Below are 26,430 nucleotides of genomic sequence, written 5' to 3'. Positions count from 1 at the left end.
ATAAAATGTTAGTGGTTCAATGATTTTTGAAAACGATTTGCAAAACTGCTTTAGGGGACAGATAAGTAAATGTTGATTGATTCATTGAAGGATACTAGCTCCAGCTGAAATAAATGAGTGGAAAGGTGCACTCTGGAGTTCTATTTCTTGTTCCACACCTAATTTGCTGCTCCTGAGGCAAGCTATTTCAATTCAGCATGCCTCAGATTCCCCCTTATATGGATTTCACCTCATTTGTTAGTGAGGCTTAAGCCAGCTGAAGCACAACCTACATAAGAACAAGGTGATATTGTCAAGCAGGTGGAAAATAATTTGATAAAGAGGTCAAGTGAACAATGGCAATAAAGACTGGATGTGTTTAGCTGAAATGTTATGAGTTGCAGATTTATAGCCATTATTGCTGTCTGCAATCCACAGTAACACTGACAAGCATAAAAGTCTTAGTGTCTCTGTGGGAAGAGTTTCCTCCAGGGTCAAGGTCTTACTCACCCTGGTGATCCATGAATAAACTTTATAATAGCAAGTACTCTAGTCGTATTGTATTATGAGACAACGTTAAAGGTCAAATTTTGTATCCTGGTCAGCAGAATCAAATTCACTCTGATTAAGACAGCATATCCTATCTATGACATGATTTAGTTCATAGTTTATTCAGATCTTACACACTTACTCAAAAGAGTTTCCAAGTTGCCCAAGAACGACATCGTTCAAAGAATATGAATAAACTAGGCGACAGGATTTGATAGACTTAATTTGACATGAAAAATACAAGTCTAAAAATGCATTTCAAAGGTATTATTCTAAAAAAGGAATGAAATATTGAGACCTGCTACATTGTGGTTGAACCTTGAAGGTATTATGCTATGTGAACGAAGCAATTCAGCAAAGGAATGTACTGGAAGATTCCACTTGAATTAGGTACCTAGAATAATCAAACTGATGGAGACAGAAAGTATAATGGTGGTTATCAGTATCTGATGCAAGGAGAGAATGGGGAGTTAGTCTTTAATAGGTACAGAGTTCCTGTTTGGAATGATGGAAAAGTTCTGTGGATGGATGGCACTGATGATTGCACAACAATATGAATGTAGTTAATTGTCCCTGGACGTCATGGTGAAAACGGTAACTTTTATATTATATATATCTTACCACAATAATCCTGGGAGATGAACTACATTCAATGTTCGACCTCCTCTTGGACTATAGGCTGTATCTCTCCACTGTTGACATTTTATGATTATAGTCTTGCCTTTCCAGTCCAATCAGTTGATTCTGGCTACTGTATTGTGGCCGTTAAATTAATCTGGGCCATGCTTTCATCTTCCTGTTTGCAGTTGACCATGATATGTCTTTTATAGCAGAAGCCACTCAACAGTGGGCTAATAGTTACAATACCTGGTGACCTTTTCATGCTGTCAACTATCCACAGCCATTTTGTATTGTCAAATATTGAAATACCTTCTTGAAAAGGGGATTAAAATTTTTTCTGACTTACCTTTTTTCCTTCTGGTCCATGTCCTCAGCAGGGCAGTTTACCCACTGAATGCAGCTGTTCCCAGATGGTATAATCTCCTCTTGGCCACCTCAGGGATAACAGTCAGGATAAGATGGGCTAGAAAAAAACCTATTTTGAATATTTGATATCCCACTCTGTTCATTCCTGGTATCGAGCATTTTACTTTCCCTAATAACCACTGCAGGCCAGCCTGGTTGGTACAATTTTGGGTGGTAACCTGAAAAAAAGGGGATCTCAGAAATTCTAACCTAGTTCTGGTATAGCTCTTTGTTTTCTCTAAATAAAGTGGCATGTGCAGTGAACTGAATTGTGTCTCCCCCCAAATTTCATGTTGAATTTTGTTGAAGTCCTAACCCCTTATGTGATGATATTTGGAGATAGGGTCTGTGAGGACCATGAGGCTTCTAGGAGGTCATGATGATGGAGTGAATGCCCTTATAAAAAGAGACACTACAGAGCTGACCTTCTCTTGTGAGAGGGAATACCAAGATCACAGTCATGCAATCTAGGAAGTGGGACCTCACCATAAACAGTCCATGCTGGCATTTGATCTCAAACTTCCAATTGTGAGAAAATGAAAATATGTTATTTAAGCCATTCAGTCTATGGCAGTAACCTATCTGCCTAAGACATGGTTCTATACCATAGAGTAATGATTATTTGTTTGGTGCATGTTTACCAATCCCCTTGAAGTGGTCTAGATACAACAAAGGAAGAAAATAATGAGATAATGAACACTGTGAGATTTATAAAACATCTTTGTTCTTCTCTCACCTGACCATTTCAGAGAAAAGTTCTGGATATGAGCACCTTAAGATTGCATAATACATGATGTTATAGCTTCTAGAGTGGGATATACTGAATCAGTAGCAATGAAGAAAGCAACAACCTCATCAATTAGAACTGGAATTATTTAGGTCACGGGAGATATAAGAGGGGGAACAATAATGATCTTCATCTTTCTCCAGTGTGACTCTCCTAAACTACTGTGAACAACGGAAATTTAACAAACTGCTAGTGGTAGGCCTTTTCCAATTTGGGACTGTGGTTTTAATTTGATTGCTTTTCCACTTAGCTTCATTAACATTCCATTTGGTAAGCAGGAAAGAACTCTAGTTGCTGGAATACATATGGGCATCACTGGGTATTTTTCCTGCCCCCATGCCCATAGGTGTTTCTCAGTCATTCCATGGGACAGTTACATGCTTCCTGGCTGGTGGCTGGTGGCTGGTGACATGGACAAATAGTACACTTTGAATAGACACCTACAGGTTATCTATCAAAGACTAGGACCAAACTCAAGGCTAGGCTGCAATGTCACATTGATGACACTGTTAACGTGAAGTCTCAAATAATGTGGTTCCAATGGGCATCTCATCAAATGTAAACAACACTTCCTTTCTTGGCATATCATGTGTACCACAGGACTATACTTGTGTGACATCCAGTCAATCATTTGCCTGTCTCCATAAAACATGGTGATTTTAATCTTATGGGTTATCATAGAAACCCATCAGGCATTGAAAGAAATTGTAGATAACCTTCCAATGATACGTAGATGTCTTTGAAACATGAGGACTCCCTGGGTAACTCAAGAGAGATTCCCAGAAAGACTATATTTATGTGCATCCTGAGAGCCATCATCTCAAAAGAGGAATTCATCTGCTCAAAAAAGGTATTAAGCTATTTCCTCTGTCTTCAGCTAAAGTGATTAATGATACCACAAAAGTCCAGAAAGACCTAAAGCCAACCTCAACTCTCTGGCCAGGGTTCTTACAGATGATAGCACTGCCCTACCCTTCTTTGTGGGTCAAGGAAGAATCTGTGCAACTGCTAATATATTCTGCTTTTCTGGAATTAATGCTTCTTCAGAGCAAATTTAAATGTCCATACAGTGATCTAGCAAGAGAGCCACCTAGCATTCTCTGGTAGAACCTGAGAGTTTATGTCAGGGTTGCCAACATTTTATATAAAGAGTCAATAAGTAATGATGTTAGGCTTTGTGGTCCATAAGGGATCTGTCACAGCCTCTGCCACTATAGTGCCAAAACAGTGATAAACAAACACATATGTAAACAAATGCATGGGGAGTAGTGTGTCCACACCTGGTTCATGTAGTTTGCTCAGCTAATTGGAACCAAAATGTAGGGTAAAGGTGAGGTGGGAGCCATGGTTTTGGTCACCACTGCAAGTAGTTTTTTGTTCTGATGCTTAGATTCCTATTGCTTACAGCCTAAATTGGATGATACTGGAGGCAAATAGAACAGATTTCTCTCTACCTCCATTAGTCAGGTTCTCATAGTGGCCAAAGATGGGATATGCTCATGAGAAAGCTTCACTGTATGTGGGGAAGACAATTATCCCTGTGTCTCAGATTTTGGTGCATCTTGTGGGCAGAGGTATGATCGCCTTTTCAAGAGTATTTGAATCACAAACATCATAGAAATTCTCCTTCATGGAGTCTCCTAAAGCAGACAGCACAAATACCTTTTGCCCATTGTAAAAACTCTGTGTTCCATAGAGTCAGTGCTCCTTTTCTACAGTCCCCTTCCTTCCCCACACATGTGAACATCCATGCCTCCATTCAGATTAAATTTCATCATCCTGTGAAACTCAGGGGACAAGTGGCACTAACTTATCACAGGTGCTACTCAAGCTGGCTGCTGCACCATTAGCTATAGTGTCCTCTGTCTGTAACCCTGGAGTCCCATGTCTTCTGCTGGTATTCACGAAATGGTAGTGGCTAAGCATGTTGGTTATAAGGTACAGTAAAATCTTAAATGTCTTGATAAGCCCAATAGGGAGCTACCTTGTGACAATATCTTCAGAACAGCCATATACATGGCTGGATGTAATGAACTTAAATCAGCCATGGGGTTTGAAAGCTTCAGATGAATGTCTTTACAAAAATGTAAGATGATATGATGCATTCAGGCCTATGTATATCAGAAATCCTTCATTTTAAAACTCAATATCTTCACATGGTAAGTGAAAATCACCCAAAAGTTACTTCGGGGAGTATTCAAAATATAGGAATAATATTCACTCCATAATAATTTTGTTTTATTGTGATGTGTGAGTTGATACAGTAGTTATATATATGTTAATATTCCATATAGGATAGATTATACATGTAAATATATAATCTATAGATAGATAGATACGTATTCTAAATGAAGAAAGTTGATAAATTGATAGCAGGGCAGTAGCAGACCATTAACTTTAGTCACTACAGACATTTTCTATCCTTTCAATAACCTCAAATGTAGTTATTTTTCTATTTAATATCATTATTTTTATTCTGAATGGACTATTCATCTTATAAATCAATTAGTTTGATGAATCATTAATTCTCATGGTATTTAATTTTATTCAAGAGACACAGAAGTTCATTAGTTCATCTCTCTTTTCAATCTTTCTATTATTTTTAGCCTTCTTTCCATTCATCATTTTCTCAATAACTTCCTTGGGACATTCAAAACCTGTTCTTTGGCAGCATACTTCATAAGAATAGTTTTGTGTGAAAAGAAATATTCTAAGGTTTGAAGTTCATAATTGTTTTGAGAGCCTTTTTGGTGCTCAATCCATTAAGAAAGTTAATGTAAGCTCATTGATAAAAATGAAATAAGTTTAAATCAAGAAGCCATGCCCCCAGATGTGGAGCTGAAGGAAGTAATGGAGACTTCAGCAGCTCATTGTGCCCACCAAATCCTGCTCCAAAGCCACTCCACATAAATGAATCATTTAATTAAAACCAGGCAGTCTTCTATGCAAATGCAACACTATAACAATTCTCCTAGCCATAAAATTTCCCTCTTAGGTCTCTCCTTTTTAATTTTCTGGAACCCTCACTAGCTGGCCTTGCACTGAGAGACTGAGTTTAAAAAATGACAAGTTAGATCATGTATAAAAATAGAACCTTGGCCAACAGGTTCAGAAGCAATCAGCCAAAAATAGACACAAGTTGATTAATAATTGAAAACTTCCCTAATTTTTGCCCTCACGTTCAACTTAGAACCAAGGAGAGAAAGACAAATATGTAGCCCTAACCAATCACATAGGATGTCCCAATTCTAATTAGCCCACCTGCACCTTCCCTGTGCCAATGGCTTCCACTCAGAGCACATCTGAGGGCTCCCCTTTTCCCATGTAAAGCTTTTACAGTCCCCTACCTGTCTTTGAGTCTCTGTGAAACACAAGGCTGGTCTTCATTTATTTCCACATAATACAAAAGGAAGAGTCTAGTGCTTTTCTAATAAAACCCCATCGCTAATCCACTAATTACAATGTGGGTTACTGCAAATTAGTATAAACATTTTTCCATTTGTTTGTATTACCATAAAAAGCACAAAAGTAAAGGTGGTGAAAATCATACTGGAACTAACAAAATAAATACCAGTTGAGACTATCTCACGTATCCCACAAAACCCACACTCTCCTGGAAGAATAATAAACTTCTCACCATCTCTACCTGAACATAAACTTTCGCAGAGAGTAGGAACAAATGTGACTACAATTCCATTTGCATCTTTGTTATTGTGTAAAGAGGCAGCACACCTTTACCTGTCTTTGTGCTTGTATTTGTTTTAATTAATAGGCTTTATGGGTGTAGAAGTTTACAGACCTCACCCATAATTCTGAAATTCAAAATACAGGGAAAAAAAAAAGAAAAATTTTTTTGTTAACTCATTTAAGAAAAAAATGTAAGGACAGCTACTGACCTGAACTAAGGAGAAACTATTTGTAGTCCTTATTTAATACTGGCTAATGTCATACCATCAGCTGCCTTAATATGTTTGATTATATGGAGCTGCCCCATATCTTGCTGCAGGCAATATAATATATACTCTACATGTGCTATATTATCCTTCAAAATTCAAGGAAAAATTTAAAATCTTAATTTTGAAACACCTCAGGCTAGAGGAGTTTTGAATAAGACCTTAGGACCCACTCCACCTGATGACCAGATCCTGGAGTCATTAGCGGAACATGGTGTAGACCACACCTACATGTCACATGTCTTTTATTTTGAATAGAGAAATTGAAACCTGAGATGTTTCACAAACTACACTTTGTACATTTTCATATGTCTTAATCTATACAATTCAAAATTTGTCAAATTTTCAGCAAGGAGAGACACTAAGTGAAAATCATAGCAATTTGCCATAACTGGTAGGCAACAGTATGAGGTAGTCATTTCTATGTTCAAATATTCAGACTACGTCTATGGTTCATATTATGAAAGTCGTCAGTAACTTTTCTTTATGTTTAAGATTTTATTTATTAAAAAAAGCTAGACAAATCATTTTCCAAAAGAAAACATATGATATAAAATTAGCTAAATTTGGATATAAAGATGAATTATCAAGCCATTAAGTCAAGCTTTTAAATAATGTAGGACTGTTTCCAAGAAGATACTTCTGTAACATTTTGTCCAGGACATTTTCTAATGAAGTAAATAAACATCAGGGAAATCATGCCTACTAATACATAATTTCCAATTCAAATAGGTAGGTATTACAAGTAAAATTTATTTTATCAAATTTCCCTACAATTTGCTTTACACAGTTATTCATGCAGGGATCTCAAAATAAAATCAGAGAAATTTCACTGTTTCCTTTATTTGGAATAATATGTTAAACATCACCAAATGTTCAACCTCAGAATGCTCTAAAAGGACATCTGATTTGGTCACTTAGATTAGTAAACAAAGGCTGGACGGCCAGTTCTTTGTTAAAGGTCCTTTGCTCAAAAGTAGCATGCACTGATGGCTAGGTGAGAATTCTGCTGTGTTCTAATGGTTATAACAACTGTAATAGTAGTAACAACTAGTTATTTGATCCAAGAAATGGAAAAACTGCTTTATGTGCATTAACTCATTAAATCTTGCTTCTAAAGTATACATCCCAATATATTTCCTTTTGTCAAACTGAAATTTAGTTAAATGATTCCATTGGTCTTGGCATTTGATTTCCAGACACTTTCAAAATGAAACCATATTTTAAAATTGCATTTTAAAATTCAATAAATTAACTTTTTCTAATCAAAACATTTGATTATAGCTTTTTTCTTGTATTTACTAATTACAACACATTGAAAGTTATCTCATTGTTAAATGACTATCCTCTATTTCATGGGTTGATGGAAAGATTTACACATGGATGAAAGCAGGCTTAGGTTTTCCAGAAATTCTATTTTTCTCATCTTTGCAATAAAAAATTTTAATTTATCATTTTCAGCATAACTTATCATTTACAGTTTTTCAGACAGTTTTCATGCCATTTGGCAATATCATCAAGTGAAACTATGAATTATAAAGTAAGTTAAAAATGTAAAAGCCTATGACTGTCAGTAACAGGCATTTTACTTTTTTAGCCAAAATGATTATTGTCGGTGTATTTTGTGCTCATGTTGAACCCAAGCTTCCATTAGTTTTCCTTTGCTATAATGTAATAATGCAGTTTAATGTGAGTACCTATTCTCTGAATACTAGCACACTTCTTTTTAGCCTTCTGACAAAAGAGTAGAAGCTGGGTGTCCATAATCATTGCTCTTTGTTGGCACTATAAAAAGTATCTTCATAGTATCAACCAAATGTGGGGAAAAAATTTCTCTCCCTCTGTTGCAGAAATAGCCAGAGACTGGACAGGAAACATTTGGCAAAATGGTGTATTCACAGCTGGAAATGTAGAAATGGAAAGAGAGCATCTTCTCCTGAAAATGCCATCTCTCTGAAAAGACAAATGTTCTTGCAGTAGCAATGAAGAGTCTCCAAAGATAACTGTCTGCTAAAATATTGGCTTTAAAGATATAAACCCCTGAAATGTTGATTATTGAACTAAAATGGAATTTAGCTAAGGGGCAGTATGGTTGAATCAATCGGTGATGGACTGAGTCATGTGACCAGGGCTCTTTTCAAGACACTGTCCTGCTGGTGGTTTAAGTTTAAGGTCAAGAACCTCAGTTTCCTCTGCTACTGGGAACAGAAAGCTCTAAGGTCTATTTCAGTTCAAAAAGTCACATGTTCTGTATAATAGTACTGCCATTACTGTAACACAATTATTACAGGTTCTATGATTATAGTTTTAAATGTTATTATCAATAAAAATCATTATATTTTAGGTGCCTTAAGAATTCATAAATCAGAAATACCATTTTCTTGTAATGCTAACTATAATGTGGGTTGTTGTGCCATCTATTGGTGGTTCTGAGATCCTCTAATTTAGGAGACCGCAATTTCTTTTTAATGATGTTTCATTTTCCCCCATCACCCCTAAAAACTTTCAAACTGTTTCCCAACTTTAATGTAAGATAAATACAAATTCCAGTACTTATTATGGTTTAAAGACAATGTAAAAATGTGAGCTTGAAATTATACATTTTTATCATATTTATGGTTTTTAAATAAGATGTCCTGATTGAATTTTATAATAAAAATGGTGGGAGGAGACAGGTGCTAGTGGCTCATGGCCTACAATCCTAGCTACTCAGGAGGCAGAGATCGGGAGGATCACAGTGTGACGCCATCCCTGACGAATAGTTCCCGAGACCCTATCCTGAGAAAACCCATCACAAAAAAGGGCTGGTGGAGTGGCTCAATGTGTAGGCCCTGAGTTCAAATTCCAGTACCCCCAAAAAAGATGGTGGGAGGATTTGCCCACTGAAATATAGTATTTAGAATGGAGTCCCTCCCCCATCTCTGGACTTACTCCATGATGTAATAGACTGCAAATAAAGCAGCTTGGGCTACAATAAACTAACTTTACTTCTTCCTATAGGCATACTAACAGAGTCTTTCCTAAAATGACACTTCATGATGTGTCATACATATGTATGACTTCATTGTGCCAAGGAGCAGGAAACAACGTGAGTAGTTTTGTGAAAGGGATAATTTGATTCTAAGTTATGAGGAATAAATCTATGTTAATGAACAAAGAAAATGTCTTCTTGTAAAAAAATAGAATGCATTTTTAGTAAAGTATCAAAGAAATAAATAATGGAATATTCCATTATTCAACACTTTAAAACATTCCAAAATGATATCTCTTTCAGATGTGCATTTGGTGGTTTTCTGTGTTTTTAGAAAGGATAGAATATTTGTCTCTTTTAGAGTAAACAAAAAGGCAATATAACTTTAATGACTTTTTATTGTTTTAATATTGAAAAAAATCACTGTGTTCCATCACCCTCCATAAAAAGGCAAGCTTACAGGAAGTTCTCCCAAAACGTCTGGGTTATAGACAGGGCACAATTGCTACTTCAGGCCATATGAGTGGAGCATACTGAAGGTGATATAAGAACCAAGAAGGCACCTTTAAATTTTGAAACTCAGATTCTGTCCTTGAATTAGGACAAAATGGATTCCAAATTCTGTAAGTGTCAAATACCCATATTGCAAATTTTGGAAATAACCGGGCAGCTAAAAACTAGAATTTCTGATAAATATGATGGTCATCAGAGTATATAACATGCTGAGCAAAAGTGACTTAAATTGATTCCACAGTTAACTTAGTCCATGAAGACCTAGTAACATGTTCTTGATAAAATTTTGCCAAACAATTGGGATTCCCACTGTAATTCCAACCTTACTAATCCAAACCCTCTTTGAATCTGGGACAGCCTATGATTCATTCACAAGACATGTGGGGTTGAATGTGCTTTTGGAAATGCAAAACTAATTTTTACCTATGCCTACAATAATGTATTGGCACAAATATTGTTATGCAATTTGGATTTCCTACCCCATCTTTGCTTTATCCCTATCCTCATTCCCTCCATCTCACCCTTTACCTAGGGACAGTAGGCAACTACTGCAGAACTACAGAATTAAAGGAAAGACCACAGATCATGAATAGATTTATTAAAGAATCCCTTAATGCTCAAGATGGTTTCCTAACTAAGGCTTCCTACCATGCTTCCTGAAATTAACAAGACTCTTCTTATGCTAGGACAATCAAATGAAATCCAAATTTCCATTGCTCAATCTACAATAGACTCACGGTTTGAATGTTTCTTCCTTGGTTGTTTTTTGAGCATTTGTAAATTATACGGGAAATTTTTTAATTGACTTAGATGTCATGGGGGAGGGGTAAATATTTACATTTAGGGCTGAATGCTTTCAAAGAAAAATCATCCTGGTCCCAGATCTCATATTAGAGCTGGCCAAGAAAAAGAACGAAAATGTCAGGAAGGGCATAATCAAATCCAACTACTGGCTGTGCAACCAATCCCTTATTAAATAAGGGAACAGGAAAGAAGACACTGGGAACCCATTGCTCTAACTCAGTTAATCATCTTTGCTGTCAGAAAACCCTTAACAAGGGAGAATTGGAAATTACACTGTTAAGCATGGTGAATTTGCAAACACCTAAACCATAAGAAGGAATATTCAAATTAAAACTTTGAAAGGTAAATGCACCATAGATTCCTATACAAAAATAACATTCTTCAATGATCTTCATAAATTGCTGTCAATTAGCATAGTTTAATTTTTTTAATCTAGTGTTATCCTTGCTTATTAATCACTTTTCTATCAAATTCATAGAGTACAAAATCAAGTTAAATTTCTTTATCATATCAAAGATCAGATCCAATTTATCAGTTCCATCATTAAGATAGCTGACTGACAATATTACCACAGAGAAAAAGAACTATAATTGCTAGCAGATTGCTTTTTTATGTAGACAACAATATAATTAAAGATATACACTATTTTTACTTTCATAAATTAGCAAAACACGTACTTAAAGACTCATGCACAGGTAGAAGGGAAGCATCTACTGAATCCGCCATACAATTCTCTCATCATTATAAAAATGGCCTTATTTCTGTATATTTCAAAAGCTTCCCAAACACGTGAAGCTCAGATAATTACATAAGGTTGTGCAATGGAGTTCCTTTTACAAATCAATATAAAATCATTAACTGACCTAGAAGAGTAGAGAATGGAAAGCCATTTGTTTTAAAGGAATGTTAAGAAAAGTTCATAACAAAGAATACTCTGTTAATGTCTTCTTAATAAGTCAAAGCAAGGAATTATTTGTATAATAATAAACATAACATTGAGAAGATGCAAAAATACTATTTTTAAAAACAATAATCCTAACTATTGATTTGATAACCAAATATTTCAGTTTCCTTTTTTACTATCAATATCACTTTTTTAATTTTCTAAAGTGTGGAAATTCCTAGTTAATGGTATATCTGAATGTTAACCTGTCTATAAAACTGACTATGGAATATTTTTGAGAATTATTAGGAATATAAGTTTAAGAATCAATCATACACAATTGAAATTAAGACAGTTTGAAAATGTGTTAATCTGAGTAAAAGATATATTTGATTATTGACAATGTTATAAAATTTTAAAATGTATGCAAACATCCTAGAGATTTTAATTCATAACTTTAATTTAGGGGCCTGGAATTTATTCTGATGCCAGTATCTCTTCCTGAACTTAAAATATTTATGACATTTAAGCACAAGATCATATTTTATGTTATAATTAACATCACTGCTTTGTTTTAATTTTGTCTATGACTTAGTTTATTACTTACAAACATAAAACCTGGTAAAAAAAATGGAAAAACAATTTAGAAATTTATGAGAGGTCTTTTTTCTTATTTTAGAGAAATCAAATGTATTTAATGCCTTTTTAGGTAAGCTTAAAAAAACAAAAATACTTAAGAAGGGGAAATTTACTTAATAAAAATATTTTCTATATTAATATTCATTATTTGAAAACCATAAAATATTATTAGGCTTTTTCTTTCTAAAGTTATGAAATTTCCTTGCCTGGTTGTGGAATCAGTACCAGTGCTGGAAGAAACTTGATAATGAGCACAATCAGATTTTTAAAAACTTTTTTTTTTGTTTCTTTTTTTAAGTTTCCTGTTGGCTTGTCACATTGTGCTCTCATATCCTTTCAAAACCATACGGGGAAGCAATAAAGTGAATCACTCAGTCCACAAATATGCAGTGCTCATTAACTGACTAAGGGGAATACTGGGAGCTTCTTGCAATTTGTCTTATATGGTTAGTTAGTCATGCAGAGCAAAAGAGAAGACCAGGAAACACCCGTGAACAGCAACAATGATAATAGGTGGATTAAGAGTTTAATATCTTTTTTAGAAAAGGAAATCAGACATGTCCTTATACAAAATGCAAAATGCCAATATTGCTGGCAATTTCTATTCAAACACAAGCTCTTTAGAAGACAAGGAAGAAGTTACAGGACTTTTTTCTCTAACATGTCTGTTTTTTTTCACACCAAATTGTGCACATTGTAGCACCACTTACTGTAAAATGAATAAAAAGTCTTCTGCCTGATGCCAGTGGCCCAGTCCTGTAATCCTAGCTACTTAGGAGGGTGAAATAGAGAGGACTGCAGTTGAGGCAGGCACAAGCAAATAGTTTGCAATACCCCCATTTCAAAATAACCAAAGTAAAATGGATTGGAGGTGTATCTCAAGCAGTATAGCATCTGCTTTGCAAGCATGAAACCCTGACTTCAAACTCCAATCCCACTAAAACATAAAGAAGAATTAAAAATCTTCTGTTGCGGCATTTGAAAGGCATTAATACTGCCTTTCAAAGATCTCTTTCCTAGGAATTACAAGACTTGTAAAAGTATCCTAAGGATTTAGCTCCATCTACAGGAAGCAGGAAATAAAACAGTTTTTATAAATACAAAATTCTTTATAAAAACAAAGTCCATTAAGATAGGATTGCTTCTACGTCTTGCAAAAGGTGATTTGGATAAGAAAGTTTCAGAGGAGAGGGAACAGAGTTGACAATAAGCATGACTCAAATTTTATAAGCTATGTGCCATAGAGAAACACTGACAGAGCTTTTCCCAAAACTTATCAAGGGTATGCCAAACAAGAATCCCTAAATGTTACAATTTCAAGTAATTCTGTCTCTGAGTGTGAGTCTCAATCTCTTTGTCTCCAATAAATATTGTATTCTCTGTAGATATTTGCCTGGCCCTCATAGCAGTGCTAAATCCTACAGCAAAGGGCAGGGAAGGTGGGCAGGAAGGTCTGTCCTTCCTCACAACTGACAGAAATATGGCCCTGCTACCTTAACTGCTGCTCTAGGTTAATTGACAACACAGGTATCTGTAAACTTCAGAAGAAAGTGGACACTCAAAGATGGTCTATCCATCAGAAAATGCAGAAAGAAAATTCCATTTTCCCCCAAAGACATATTTATTCATTCCTAAATAAGTCCCTGGAGAAAAACTAATAGCTGGTGTTAGCCAAGCCAAATCCTTTCCCTAGGATTATATCCAAAAGGTACTGAATAGCGATAATGCTTACACATCTTTCTAACAGTAATATGACCTCCAATTTCCCAAAACCACGTGCCTAAATCTTCATCATTGAATAGTCTAAAGCTAAAATTAAGTTTAATATGCTCCAATTTACAGAGATACTTCCTTGTTTATCTATCTTATTCCCATTTCTAAGGAAAACAGAGCATCCCAAAATGAAGATTCTGCTTTTGGGCTAATCCTCCACACCAAAAATGAATGACTAGGTATCACCTGCAACTCTGCAGGAGTTTATACTGAAACTACCCGGTATGTAAACAAATTACAGTCACCAGATCATTTTATTCCAGAGCAAGGAGAGGTTTCACTGAAAAGAGAACTATCAATCTCTACCTCAGGGAAAATAAGCTTCTCAAGTTCCATAAATTAGATGTTTTTCAGCCTAAAGTCTTTTAAGACCTAGTCTCCTTCAGGTTTCTATTACTTATGCATGAATGATAAACTCATAAAATATGTTTCTTCACTATTAAATTTTGCAATATGGATGTCATCTATTTAGAATCAAATTACATAATATTTCTAAGCAAATAAATTATGGAACTTCTGACCAAATGTAGTACATTAAAAATATACTCACTTATGTCTCTTCCTTCTGGAAATCCTAGTAAAAATGATAGAAAACTAAGTATAAATTCAGACAAGTGAATTAAAGGAGAAGCAATATTGGATGAGAGACATTAACAAATATTTGGACTGGATGAAGCAGAGATGAGTAAAAGCTAACTTAACAGAACAGAGTAAGCTGAATCTTTTGTGGGTATTTCTCTAAAGGTCCTGGGAAAGATCCTTTACTCAGAGCAAAGTACTGAATACCAGTGCTAGAGGAATGTTTGTGAATGCAGCTCAGCAACAAGATGGTTGACTGACAACTTTTACAAGGGGCTAATAGAAATCAGCATTCTCACCTAATTAAAAACTAATACAGAAGACTCCACATTGGGTATAGGACACATTTTACCAAGTGGTAATTAGGCACAAAAATAAAACTAAGGAAATAAGGTTAAACTTTATGAATGTAACACTGAATCTTTTGCTTCTTCCTTGGCTCAACTCCTAGAAATCAAAAGTTGATCATATTGCCTTCATGTAGGAGATGAGATATGTCTTCTCTAGAGTAGTGATCTGAGAGGAGAAATTTAAAAGTCCTATGATTTTTGGTATTTTAGTCTCCAGCAAAAAAAAACAAATAAATGAATACTTCTATATCCACCCATATGCCAATTACACTATGAACATACAACTTTTAAACAGTTTTTAGAGACTCCTTTTTAGATTTCAACAAATACTGCCAGATAATTGAACAAATCCTCTAAAAAGAAAGAAAAACCCAAAGTAAAATGTAGAAAAGATTTTAAAAGAAAAAAATCAGTACAGTAGAAGAAAGTTTCTAAAAATGATGAATAGACATTAAATAAAATTCTTGATATTAAATGCAAACATATTGGAAATTTCAATCATCAATATGAAGTATTTTATATTGTAGAATCAAAGAAATCTTTCATGAATTGAAATATAGATTGGCAATATGAATCACTAATTTTGCAAGTCAAAAGTGACCCAATATTGGGAATTTCATATGACTCAGTTTAAGAGTAAATAAAATGACAAAATAAGCAGAAAATTAAAGAAAATAAGAGGATCAATAATAGAGTTCCAATGTTCAGCTAATAGCTCCAGAAAGAGTAAAGTACATACATACACAAGAGAGAAGAAATATTATCAAGAAACTACAGAGAATTATGCTGCATGATATCACGGTCCAATGTATTCAGTAAGAAAATGGTCCACACTAGCAGGCAGCATTGGTCCACATGCATAATTTTAGCTTCACTAGAGGCTAAAATCAGGAAGATTGCAGTTCCAGATTAGCCTGGGCAAAAAAGCACATAAAACCCAATTCTAACAGAAAAACCTGGGCATGGAAGCACACACTTATCATATCAGCTAAAGTAGATATTATAAAATAGGAGGATTGCAGTATGGGCCAGACTGGGCAAAAAGCAAGACACTATCTCAAAAATCACCAAAGCAAAAAGGGTTGGAGTTGTGGCTCAGGTGGTAGAACACCCAGCAAGCAGGTTTCCCTGAGTACAAACCCCATTACTGCCAGAAAAAAATAAAAAGGAAAAAATGTTCCACAGCAAAACATGCATTTCTCTACAAGATACTGTTGACCTTCTCTACCCATGAGTTTTTTGATAATTAATTCCATAACTTCAGAACAAAAAATATTTGAAAAACTTCTGTGTACAGATTTTGTCTTGTCATTATTCCCTAAATAGTACAGTATAACAACTATTTACACAGCATTAAAATTTTATTAGGGATTAAAGATAAATTAGAGATGATATAAAGCATTTGGGAGAAATGTGCATAGGTTATATGCAAATGCTACACTTGAGCATCTGCAGATCTTGGTATCAAAGAAGGGTCCTGGAACAAATTCCCAGTAGATATCAAGGGATGACTATAAAATTTTCAATACAAAGATCATTTCAAGAAATGCATATTTGTTGTTTAATTTTATTAAAGAAAATATCATATTAATGACAAACAAAAAGATTGATCTCCAAATAATTTCTGTGTAGAAAAAATATTATTCAAGATGTTGTTCCTCTTCATAAGTTAATAAAGTATTAGCTCCAGATTTTTACAGACCAAAAAAAAAAATATGGTGTGGGGAAATATCCTGTAAAATATTAGGATAGATTAATGAAGCATTTAGTAGGAAAAAAATCACAGCTATTAGTTCTAATCAAACAATAATTGAATATAAGTGAATCTCTTTCAGATGATCAAAGAAGTGCCAATCTTGCTTAAGTATCTCATCAATCTTCAAAACAAGAGCACATTTGAAGGTATGTTAAGAAGCTGATGTTAGGAGAGAGATCTGCAGTTAGACTTAGTCATAGTTTATAAGTGTGAAAAGGACCAGGAAAAGTCAAATAAAGTAGTATGTCTTGAACCATCTCATTTTCTAACATGGGATTTTTGGACTTTATGTAGTTCTTTGGTTGTGCAGGTTTCTGACCATTAACAACATGTAAAATTTTATATCTGTGTTTTATCTTTTGCAAATAGATCCTTTTCTTTAAGAAATAATTTATAGACACTAAACTAAGATAACCACAATAAAGCACCAAGATACTGAACTTAGGTCTACAGAGGAAAGTAATCATGAAATTGGGTGCTTGGCACTTGAATTGCTCAACAGCTTACACCTGATCAGACATTGTACCGTGAAACACTGTGTGGATCCAAGTATGATGGCCCATGCTTATAATCCCAGCACTCACAAGACAGAGGCAGGTGGATAGCACAGTAGAGGCCAGCCTTGATTAGAGTGACTTTGATGCCAACCTAAGCTATGTAACGAGATTCTGGAGAGAGAGAGAGAGAGAGAGAGAGAGAGAGAGAGAAAAGGAGGAAGAAAGAAAGAAGGGAAGAAGGGAGGGAGGGAGGGAAGGAGGAAGGAAGGAACACTGTGAAATAGTCAAAAATAAAATGGAGAGGATCCAAGATGGTGATTAGGATATGGAAGCGGAAAGCCTAAGCTCTGTGACTCCAAAAACCTCCCTGAGACATTGGAGCCACACTTGTGTAATTCTGACTCCTTTTAGCCAAAATAATAACTGCCATCATATTAGGTGCAGAAAAAAAATTCAAAAACTGACCCTCAAATCTGCCTTTAATTACACCTAACAGACGCGACCTGTGACTCAGTTAGCAAAGTAGGTCCAGTCCCAGAGAAACCCTCCTCCCCCATGGCAATTTCTCTCTCTCTTTGTTTTTCTCTTTTCCTTCCTCCATCAAGAAGAAATAGAGCATCAACCAGAATCTGACTCTGCAACATCCTGTGGAAAGCCTCCCCATGCCACACTGCACTGAGAAAAGTTGGCACCATTCCTCCCTACCACTGTTGCCTGCTCCAAAACTACCTGCACATCAATTGGTAGAATGACAGGTGAGCACCACACACCATGGGGGACTCCGAAATCCACCCCTGGGAACATAAACCAGTGCAGCCCTTGGGCAAATGATTCCCCCGTCACAAACAAAACTGACAAACAAACAGTGAACTGTAATCAAACACAGACAGTGGGATGAGGGGGTAGGCTGAACCTGCCCAGGAGAAAGGGGGCAGAACAAGGAACTAAACTCTCAGTGCTGAACTCAATTAATAAACACAGGAAAGGCAGTGAAGGCTGAGAGCTGGTAGGCAACAAGCCACTGCCCAAAGCAGTGAAGGTAGTGGATCACAAGACTGAGCACCTGAAACAGAGGGCAGCATTCAAAACCAAAGTTCCCCACCTCACTGGGGAGGAGCTGACCAAACAGCTGCAACTAGAAGATAACACAGCTGTCATCTGGGGAAACCATCCTTCATGATTTGGCAAAACTACCTCACCTCACAATTTCAATTAAACTTGTGGACAGAAGAACAAAACAATACTCATAAGCCAGTCACATGGTGAGACCACTTCAGAGCTTCTGCTTATATGCCAAATATCAGGACTGAATGCCAGAGGAATAAATCCAGAAATTAAACTAAGACTGAAATTCTATTCTTCCTGAAACATGTGGGTTTTTTGTTTGTTTGTTTTATTATTGTGGATTTTTATTTTCATTCCTATTTTCTTTTTTTCTTTCTGTACTATCAACTTCACCATCACTATCTTTTCATCCCTACTCTCACCCCCTTCATTTTCCCTCCTTCTCCTGTGCTATAATCCATTGTTTTCCTTCCCAACTACTCTTTCTTCCCCTTCTCATCCACTCTCTCCCTTGCATTCACCTCTCCCTCCAAACCTCCCCCAACCTGTCACCACACTACCCCTCCCTCCTACACACTCATACCTGATGACCAACCTACTACACCAACTTTACACAACCCCAACCCCCTGCAATCCCTGACACAAGCACCCTACACTACAATAGAAATACACCCAAACACACACAAGGACCAAAAAACCCAGCAGTCTTCACACCACTTCCCCCACTCACTTACCCCACTTCCTGCCTCCCCTTTTACTGCCACCCTAACCAATTTCCCAAATGTCTATAGTTAGCCTAACAAATATTAACCCCCAACTCTCACTGTTTTTAGATAATACCACTAAGTGTTCTTCTATATAATATATAATCAACTGGTTGGGCATTGAACTTTTGAATTAGTTATTGCTAAATTACACATCCAGGGCAGGGACAGAAATAGCACACCAACCTAGCTAACAACAAAGACAGTCACAACACAAAAATTAAAGCAAGGGAAAGAAAACAGGCAAATAAAACCACCAACTAGCCTATCAAGAACATAGTTGCACACCACCAAGTGGAGTGAAGGGAAGAAGAAAGGATGGAAACTACACTCCTTAAGAAAATAATTTGATACAGGATTCAGAGGGAAATGAAGAAAATGGATACCCAGTTTCTGACTCCAACAAAGCAATAATAAATGACACTTATGCCAAAAAAAAACATACTCAAAGAATAAATCTTGTTAGAAATCATTGAGAATTTCATGGAGAAGATACCCAAAATGTACAAGATACACTAAAGAAATTTCAAGACACCAAAATTAAAGAACATGAGAACACACAGAAACAAATAAATGAACTCAGAGGGGTGCCCCAAATACCAGTGAAACAGAGGACTCTATAAAAAGAGAGTTAAATGAATTAAAGTTGAAAATAAAAAAAAACTTAAGAGGGAGGTGACCAAAGATGTAAAAAAAAATTGGAAAAAAGAATCAAACAGAAACACAAAACAAAGTGGAAGGCCACTCCAGCAGAGTAGATCAAGAGGAAGACAGAATCTCAGAACTCAAAGATAAAATAGAAATTAAAGAAAAAAACTGAAGAAATATTAGTTAAACAACTCAAGAGCCGTGAAAAGAACATGCAAAAATTCACAACTCCATCAAATGATGAAACCTAAGAATCTTGGGTATTAAAGAAGGAGAAGAGGTCCAAGCAAAAGGGATTCATAATATATTCAATAAAATAATAACAGAAAATTTCCCAAATCTCAAGGAAGATTTACTCATTCAGGTACAGGAAGCCTCCAGGACACCAAACAGACTTGACCAAAATAGAACTCCCCACAGCATAGTATCATTAAAACAATAAGCACAGAAAATAGAGAAAGAGTACTGAAGGCTGTAAGAGGAAAAAAAAAATAACATATAAAGATAAACCCATCAAAATCACAACAGATTTCTCAACAGAACTCTTAAAAGCAACAAGGGCATGGAGTGAGGTATTTTGGGTACTGAATGAAAATAACTTTAATCCTAGGATACTCTACCCAGAAAAACTATTATTCAAAATAGATGGAGAAATAAAAGTCTTCCACAATAAGCAGAAACTAAAACAATGTATGACCACTAAGCCACCACTACAAAAGTTTCTCCAAGGAATTCTGCACACAGAAGATGAAAGTAAACAAAACAATGAGAGGACAGGCACTATCAAACCACAGGAGAAGAAAAGACAAGCAATCAGAGAGTAACATTGATTCAGCTGCACATAATCAAACCCTTAAATAACAAAAACAACTAAATGACAGGAATCACCACATACCTATCAATATTAACACTGAATGTCAACAGACTAAACTTCTCCATCAAAAGACACCATTTGGCAAAATGGATTAAAAAGGAAGATCCAATAATCTGTTGTTTACGGGGGACCCATCACATTGACAGAAATAAACAGTGGTTTAGGGTAAAAGGCTGAAGAAGAGTTACCAAGGCAATGGTCCCAAAAATAGGCAAAGGAGAGATACTTAATGTCTGACAATGTAGATTTTGAACTTACATTGATCAAACAAAATAATGAAGGACACTTCATACTAATAAAAGGGGAAATACACCAAAAGGAAATAACAATTATCAACCTATATGCACCCACTGTCAGTGGACCCAATTTCATCAAACATACTCTAAAGGACTCGAAAGCACATATTCACTCCAACACCGTGGTAGTGGGAGACTTTAATAACCCCCTATCACCAATAGATAGTTAATCCAGAGAAAAAAATCAATAAAGAATTTCTAGAACTAAACCACACCATAGATCAAATAGACCTAACTGATGTCTACAGAATACTGCATTCAACATCTGCACAATATACATTCTTCTCAGTAGCCCATGGAACTTTCTCCAAAACTGATCATATCTTAGGAAACAAATCAAGCCTCAGCAAATATAAGAAAATAGAAATAATCCCCTGCATTCTATCTGATCACAATGCATTAAAACTAGAACTCAACAACAAAAACAACAGCAGAAAATAAGCAAATAATTGAAAGCTAAATAACACATTGCTCAACCATCAGTGAGTCATAGATGAAATGAAAGAGGAAATTAAAAGTTTCCTGGAAGTTAATGAAAATGAAAATATGACCTACCAGAAACTATGGGACACAACAAAGGCAGTCCTAAGAGGAAAGTTTATAGCCATGAGTGCATGTATTAAAAGGCTAGAAAATCAATGACCTCAAACTTCTAGAAAAACAAGAACAAAAGCCCAAAACAAGCAGAAGGAGAGATATAATAAAAATAAGGGCTGAAATTAATGAAATGGAGACCAAAAAAAAAAATACAAATACTCAACAAAACAAAAAGCTGGCTCTTTGAAAAAATAAACAAGTTTGACAAACCCCTGGCAAATCTGATTAAAATGAGGAGGGAAAGACCCAAATCAGTAAAATCAGAAACAAAAAAAAGGGAGATAACAACAAACACCAAGGAAATTTAGGAAATCATCAGAGACTACTTTGAGAATTTATATTCCAATAAATTTGAAAATCTTAATGAAATGGGCAAATTTCTAGATATTCTTGACCATCCAAAACTGAAACAAGAGGATATTAAACACCTAAACAGATGGATAACATGAAATGAAATTGAAGCAACAATAAAGAGTCTCCAAAAAGAAAAGTCCAGGACCTGATGGATTCTTTGCTGAAATCTATCAGACTTTTAAAGAAGAACTAATATCAACTGTCCTTAAACTCTTCCATGAAATAGAAAAGAAAGGAACACTGCTAACTCATTCTATGAAAACAGTATTACACTCATCCCAAAACCAGACAAAGACACATCCAATTAGGAGAACTATATGCCAATCTTCTTAATGAAGATCAATACAAAAATCCTCAATAAAATCCAACAGCATATCAGAAAGATCATTCACCATGACCAAGTTGGCTTCATCCAAGGGATGCAGGGGTGGTTCAACATAGGCAAATCAATAAATGTAACAGAGCACATTAATAGAAACAAAGACAAAACCACATGATCATCTCAATAGGTGTAGAAAAAGCCTTTGATAAGATGAAACACCACTTCATGATAAAAGCTCTAAGAAAACTAGGAATAGAAAGAATATACCTCAATATGAAAAAGGCTATATAAGACAAACCTATAGCCAACATCACACTTAATGGAGAAAAAATGAAACTATTTCCCTTAAAATCAGAAACAAGACAAGGGTGCCCACTCTCTCCACTCCCATTCAACACAGTCCTGGAATTCCTAGCCAGAGCAATAAGACAAGAATAAATAATAAAAGGAATACAAATAGGTAGAGAAATTGTCAAAGTATCCCTCTTTGCAGACAACATGATCCTATTACTCAAAGATGCAAAAAACCTACTCCAAAACTCGTAGACACCATAAACAGCTTCAGCAATGTAGCAGGATACAAAAATCAACTTACAAAAATCAGCAGCCTTTCTATATACCAAAAATGAACAAATTGAGAAAGAATATAGGAAAACAATTCCATTTACAATAGCCTCAAAAAAATCAAATACCTAGGAGTAAACTTAACAAAGGATGTGAATGTCCTCTACAAGGAGAACTCCAAACTTCTGAAGAAAAATTGAGGAAGACTACAGAAGATGGAAAGAGCTACCATGCTCCTGGATTGGTAGAATCAACTTAGTAAAAATGGCTCTACTTCCAAAAGAAATATACATGTTCAACATAATTCCATCAAAATCCCAATAACATTCATCAGAGAGATTTAAAAATCTACCTTAAAGTTCATTTGGAAACACAAGAGACTACAAATAGCCAAGGCAATACTTAGCAAAAAAGAGCAATGATGGAGGTATCATGGTACCTGACTTTAAACTATATTACAGAGCCATAGCAATAAAAACAACATGGTCCTGGCACAAAAACAGATGTAAAGACCAGTGGAACAGAATAGAGGACCCAGATGTCAATTCACACAGCTATGTTCACCGTATTTTTGACAAAGATGCCAAAAACATACAATGGAGAAAAGACAGCCTCTTCAACAAATGTTGCTGAGAAAAGTGGTTATCTGCCTGCAGAAAACTGAAAGTGGATCCATGCCTATCACCCTGTACTAGTATCAACTCAAAGTGGATTAAGGACCTTAATATCAGACCTATAACTCTAAATTTAGTACAGGAAAGAGCAGGGAATGCTCTGAAAGCAATAGGTATAGGCAAGGACTTCCTCAACAGAACTCCAGCAGCCCAGCAACTAAGATAAAGAATGGACAAATGTAACTACATGAAATTAAAAAGCTTCTGCACAACTAAAGAAATGGTCTCTAAATTGAGAAGACCACCCACAGAGTGGGAGAAAATATTCACTGGCTATACATCAGACAAAGGACTAATAACCAGAATATACAGGAATCTCAAAAAACTAAACTCCCCCAAAATCAATGAACAAATAAAGAAGTGGGCAACTGAACTAAACAGAACCTTTTCTAAGGAAGAAATACTATTGGCCAAAAAACACATGAAAAAATGCTCAACATCCCTGGCGTAAAAATGCAAATCAAAACCACTCTAAGATTCCACCTCACTCCTGTTAGGATAGCTATCATCAAAAACACCACACAACAAATGTTTGTGAGGATGTGGGGAAAAAGGAACCCTCATACACTGCTGGTGGGAATGTAAGTAGTACAATCACTTTGGAAAATAATATGGAAGTTTCTTAAAAAACTAAACATAGAACTGCCATATGATCCAGCAATACCAATCCTAAAGATATAGCCAAAAGAATGCAACTCAGGTTATTCCAAAGATACCTGTACACCCAGGTTTATTGGAGCACTATTCACAATAACCAACAGTGGAAACAGTCAAGATACCCCACTACTGACAAATGGATTAAGAAAATGTGGTATTTATACACAAAGGAATTTTACTCAGCCACAAAGATTGAAATTTCGTCATTTGTAAGAAAATGGATGGTACTGGAGAACATCATCTTAAGTGAAGTCAGCCAGGCTCAGAAGGCCAAAAATCATCTGTTCTCCCTCGTATGCAGATTATAGACCTAAAACAAATGCAGTAATATTATTGGACATGGGCTGCACACAAGGGGAGAACACATACAGGAGGAATGGGGAAAGGGAAGGAAGCCTAAAACTTGAAAGTGGTTGATGTGCCCACTGTAGAGGAGCAAATAAAGTAATCTTAATCTATCAGGGACCACTATGGGAAGGTGACTGGGCAGTAGTGAAGAGGTCTTGTAGAGATGAACCAATTCACGTTGCAATACACATGTGCATGAAAGCCATGCTAGGAATCTCTCTGTATAGCTGTCTTTATCTCAAGCTAGCAAAAATGCTATGTCTTTCTTATTATCTCTTATGTTTTCTCTTCAACAAAATTGGAGAAGAAGAGGGCAGAACAGGTTCTGCCTGGAAGGAGGGAGGAGGAGGGGATCAAGGGCAGTGGGGAGAGGTGGCCCAAACAATATATACATATGAATAAATGTAAAACAATTTTTAAAAAATCCCTATAGAAATAACCAAATAGACCCTCAGTGGAATCCAGGTTGGTTATATTATTAGAGAAATGATGGAATCTGTACTGTGTCACTTTCTTCTTCTATAGAATAGAGTCCAGAATAGCACCTACTTGGTAAAATTAAATGAGACATTGTCTAACACGTCCTTAGCGTACACACACACACACAAATGAAATAAAATGGAGCAAACACAGGGGTCATATATCCACAGGACCATGTGCTGAGGATTCTGTTATATAATCTTAGGGCTGGCAAATGAGAAAATTCTGTATCAAGAGAAAGTATCTGTAACCAAACTATTTTCCGCTTAAAAGGCATTTAATAATACTCTCTGATGCCTGATGTTTCACGTTCACTTATGTGTACACACTCAAGGTCTTACATGCTGTCAGAACATTCTCACAGAAAAAGTCCAAGCGTGTGTACACAATTGTGACTTTTGTTCTTTGGTCAATTCCTCTAAACTACTTACATGTCTAAAGGGCTGACACCCAGAAATTAAATGCTAGGCTTCATAAAACAGAGAAAACTGTGAGGTTGAGAAGAAAAGATGAAGAAGGCATTGGTGGTATTCTAGAAATAACAACTATCTCTATGTGTATGCCACAAACAGAGCAGTCTGACATGATGGAGTAGCTAAAGCAGTGAATGTGTGCGTGTGTGTGTGTGTGTGTGTGTGTGTGTGTGTGTGTTTGACTATTGACATCCTAAATAAACTTGTAAAACTGCATTCTTTCTCTGTAATTTCTTGACACATAACTTTAATCTATATCAGATAAACCTGCCTAATTATGCTTTTGCAAAGCAGCCCTTCAAATATATAAGGAAAGCAACAATGTCCTGTCTTTACGTCTTGAGTTTCCTGTTTACCAAGGCAAACATCCTAAAGTCTCTTACCTGCTAATCATATGAAATTCTGTGGGGATTTTCTATTATGCTGACAATTCTTCCTGCAGACATTTTTTACTTGGTCATTGTCTCATGCAAAATTGCGTTTCTTTAAAGGTTAATGAGATCCTTTGGAAAAAAACTTACATAAGAATGTAATGACTGACTTCTGGTTTTAAAACAGGTACTTAGAAATTGCTTTTGCGAAAAAGTACTGACTCCTCGCTATGGCTCTGAAAATATCCAAACGGTAACTAAAAGCAGGATAAAAACTTAACATCCATTTTGTATCTGTGTCCTTTGCAGCCACCTTGGAATCTAAGAAGGATAGGACTGATGGATAAATATTGTGACAGGAGTCAAAACTATCCTCCAACCAGGCAATGATGATTTTCTTAGGGTGAGCAGGAGGGCCCCACCTGACCGAACATGAAATGAGGATCAACCAGACCACAACTTTGAACAATAGAACACACCTTAACCAGGATTATTTAATTATACACACTTTCCACCCTCTCTCCCAATTCTTCCTGTATTTAAACCTAAAGCTCCTGGGTACCCCAAAGATAGCCTGGAACACTTACCTTGCTTCTTCCTCTGGTGTGCACATACCACATAAGAAATCTTTTCTTTCCTTTCCACTACTCATCTCTCTGTCTCTCTCTCTTTATTTATTTAGTCATTTATTTATTTTTGGCATATTGAAATGAGTAGTCAGATCTGGTTTGTTGGAATCCCCAAAGTTAGGCCTCTGGCCTAGAGCTACTGGTTACAATTTCAACTTTAAAATATAAAGAATTTAGAAGCCATCATTTCCATTTTTACACAAAGCAAATGCTACACAAACTGAAAATAAATGACAGTTTTTAACCCATCAGAGA

General features: G+C 35.8%; 1 long non-coding RNA gene across 1 annotated transcript in view; it reads right to left on the bottom strand.

Annotated features, from left to right (window-relative positions):
• Positions 1-1,535: 1,535 nt before the first annotated feature.
• The window catches only part of LOC141417310 (uncharacterized), a 60,788-nt gene continuing 35,893 nt past the window's right edge, over positions 1,536-26,430 (bottom strand). The window contains exon 4 of the long non-coding RNA XR_012441832.1: positions 1,536-1,612. This is a non-coding gene — a long non-coding RNA (uncharacterized lncRNA). The remainder of the gene's footprint in view (positions 1,613-26,430) is intronic.

Source organism: Castor canadensis, chromosome 15 (assembly GCF_047511655.1).
Source record: "Castor canadensis chromosome 15, mCasCan1.hap1v2, whole genome shotgun sequence".
In the NCBI taxonomy this organism is placed as follows: domain Eukaryota; kingdom Metazoa; phylum Chordata; class Mammalia; order Rodentia; family Castoridae; genus Castor; species Castor canadensis.
Note: the sequence above shows the minus strand (reverse complement) of the source record. Positions and strands in the feature narration are given on the sequence as shown.